We start from the raw sequence: 3,821 nt of genomic DNA, 5'->3' as shown, positions 1-3,821 counted from the left end.
TATGACATATCTGAATTGACGTTGTTACTGTTTGTAGAATGATTTATTGTTAATGCGTTTTCATCATTTACTTATTTGCTAATTTCCTCTCCTGACTGGGCTATTTTTCCCTGTTGGAGCCCTTGGGCTTATACCATCTTGCTTTTCAAACTAGGTTTTAGTTTTGCTAATAATAATAATAATAATAATAATAATAATAATAAGCTCAAGGGCTCCAAAAGGTAAAAAATAGTCCAATGACTAAAGGAAATAATGAAATACAAAAACTAAAAGAGAATTAATTATCAACTAGAATGAAATATTTTGAGAACATTAACAGCATTAAAACAGATCTTTCATATATAAACTAATAGCAGAGACTTATGTCAGCCTGTTCAACTTATAAACATTCGCTGCATGTTTGAACTTTTGAAGTTTCACCGATTCAACTACCTGGATAGGAAGATCCTTCCACAATCTGATCACAGCTGGAGTAATTAAGTAGCTGATGACAGGGAGATTGATGAGCCTTGTTAAAGAGTAAGATCGATTTAAGAAAAAGGAAATCTAATCACTTTGATTGAAAGGTTAATAATCCCTTGACGTTTACTAAAAGTAAAACCGAGTGTGAATAAAAAGATGAATTTAATATAGAGGAAATGATCATACTAATTTTATACTCTTAGCTTAAAATAGGGTGAAAGATCATTAAAGGAGAACATAACATATTTTCAATCGTGGAAGAAAAGCAAAAGATTTAGAATACCTAAATCAAAATAAAATTACCGCAGGATATGCCTTAGTAACAAGGCTTAGTTCTTTGTTTTTTCTAACTATCAAACAATGCCTTATCCTTCATTATTATTATTATTATTATTATTATTATCATTATTATTATTATTATGATTATTATTGTAACAACCCTAGTTAAAAAAGCAGGATGCTATAAGTTATACTTCAATGTGTAAAGATCATGAATGTCCAGATATTTTCAGATGACAAATAAAGGTGCCATTTTCTATTACTTATTGGCAATTTGGACATAATGACTTGGTAATAAAGAAACATTCTGAATATATAAACCAAACAAATAGTTAGCCTGAATGCACAAACAAGAGTACCATTCGCAGCAGAATCCCAATAGTAAAAAAAACATTTATTATTCCTATTGCACCACATTGCAACTAAATTTAATCCTTTGCCCTTTTCGAGGTATCAGTATGGGATATCTGAAGTGATTATATAACGTGGGAATATTGACACGTAGAGCGAATATAGTTCCATTCAATACTTTGTGCTTCGTCTCCCAAAATCTGTTCCATGGAATGAACGTTTTAACAGTTATTGGATAAAAGAAATGTTTTGTTAAAATGAAATGAAGAACATATACTGTATATATATATATATATATATATATATATATATATATCCAATTCTCTTTGGGTATACCTTAATGTGGTGAAAGGGTTCTTTAAAAAACATAATAAGTCGACTTGCTGTGAGCGATCATGCAAAAATCTCCCAGCTCCACCAATATGCGCCAGGTCTACGTGGTGATAACATCAGTCAAATGCAACACAATGTGAGAAATTATAATGACCGCGAGCTTGAATAAGCTAAAAAAATCGTTCAATGAAATGGAAAATAATATAAACAAATGAAATTATTTTGTATGTGTAGATTAATATTTAAATTTATTAGAGTATTATGCACTCTTTTTAAAGTTCAGAAACATGTTGTGACGGGCCAAGAATAGGTTGTGACTCAAAAGGCGACATGAAAGCAACTGAGTAACTTTATTAAAGAACATCGAGTTTATATACACACCAACTCCCAGCAAGACAGTCACAAAATACAACAGGCTATTTCTTGTCCACCCGGCATCCGGTTCTGTTAACAGTTAACAATAAGAAAAACAGACAGGTTGATGCAAGTTGCTTTCAGTGCGAGGGGAGAGTGAAGATACAAAGGATAATATATGCAAAAAAGAGAAATGTAGTTACTATGTACGTTCGTGTGACACACGGGTGGTACATGGCTCCCCCCTAAAAATGACATACTGGACATGTTAAAAAGGGCGCCCTGATCAAGAGAGGCGAACTGTAGGCGGGTCATCTGGCAGGAGATAAACAGGTTTTAGACGATAAATGGAGACCCAGTCTTCTTTGCCACGAATGTTTAGTAGGAATGCTTTCGGATTGTGTCGGATCACATGGAAAAGGCCTGAGTAAGGCTTGCTAGTGTCATTGCGTAAAAAGACGTGCATTGCAGAGTGCAAGTGTGTCGGTATGTGATGCTTCGCTAGAGGCTTGTAAGTCTGGCGGCATGGAGTAAATTTTCCCACGACGTGACGTATGCGCTGGAGATCGTCGGAGGAGGTTGCAAAAGAAAAAAAAATTGGCAGGGACGACCAACAGGTTGCCATACACCATTTCAATAACCGAGACATCCAGGGCATCTTCAGGAGTGGTCCTTAATCCCAGGGGACCCAGGGAAGCTGATTAAACCAGTTGGAGTCCTTGCAGCGGGACATCAAAGCTGCTTTGAGGGTGCGATGAAAACGTCCAACCATTGCATTGGCAGCGGGAATGTAGGCAGTTGTCTGATGTAGGGTGATGCCCAGGAGACACGTTAATGATGGTCACAATTGAGAGGTGAAAGTGGTACTCCTAACAGAAGTAATATGGTCAGGGATACCAAAATTTGCAATCCATCCTGAGAGTAAGGCAATTGTACATGAGGCAGAAGAATGGAGCGATCGATGGCAGTAAACAGGATACGATGTCCTTGTGATGTGGGTACAGGGCCTACAATATCAACATGAATGTGGGCGAAACGATGCTCAGGCTGAAGAAAGGTGCCCACTCCTAAATCCATGTGTCGATGTACTTCGGAAGTTTGGCAAGAAGTACAGGCACGGACCCAATCCTTAGCATCCTTAGAAATGCCATGCCAAGTGAATTTCGTCTCCAGCAGGCTGTGCAGTAGAACGGCGCGAGGGATGTGAACGGCTGTGAATGAAATCAAACACCTGTCAGTGCATGGGAGCAGGAATCCACGGTCGCAGTCTACCAGTACTGACGTCACAGAGGAGGGTGGAGTTGGAGTCATCGAGGGGCACGTCTTCCAAATGGAGGGATATGCAGGATGTCCTACATGATTGATACTCTGGATCATGTCGTTGGACTTCAGCCAAGGCTTTGTAATCCAATCCCAGTTGAACTCGGCCAACGTATTTCATGAAATGGCATCGGCAACAGTATTCATTTTCCGAGGGACGTGTTGGAGGGTGCGATTGTATTCAGCCACAGCGGAGAGATGTCGGCGTTGACGGGGAGACCAGGCGTCAGATTGTCGCGTGAAGACGTTCACCAGAGGCATGTGGTCTGTGCAAATAACAAAGGGCGTACCTTATAAGAAATGGCGAAAGTGACAGACAGCTAAATGCACCACCAGCAATTTGCGATCGAAGGTAGAATAACCTGATTCTGCCTTGGACAGTTTTCTGCTGAAGAAGACAATTGGGCGGCGCGAGCCATTGACCACCTGCTCGAGTACTACACCAATAGCGACGTCGCTGGCATCGGTGGACAGAAGGAGAGGGTCATGTGGGATAGAAAAAGAGAGAGCAGCAGCTGTTGATAGGGCATTTTTTGCATTGCAGAAGGCCGCTTTTTGAAGGGGACCCTTCTTCGGGCCTTTTGGCTTACCCTTGAGGGAGGTGTAGAGGGGAGCAAGACTGGCGGCAATGGCTGGAAGAAAACGGTGATGATAGATGATCATGCCCAAGAATTCCTGCAGTGCTTTGATGGTCGAGGGCGTGGGGAAGTTCTGAACGGCTG

This window comes from Palaemon carinicauda, chromosome 10 (assembly GCF_036898095.1).
Source record: "Palaemon carinicauda isolate YSFRI2023 chromosome 10, ASM3689809v2, whole genome shotgun sequence".
Classification (NCBI taxonomy): Eukaryota; Metazoa; Arthropoda; class Malacostraca; order Decapoda; family Palaemonidae; genus Palaemon; species Palaemon carinicauda.
The sequence above is the reverse complement of the archived record's forward strand: the minus strand, read 5'-3'. Positions refer to the sequence as shown.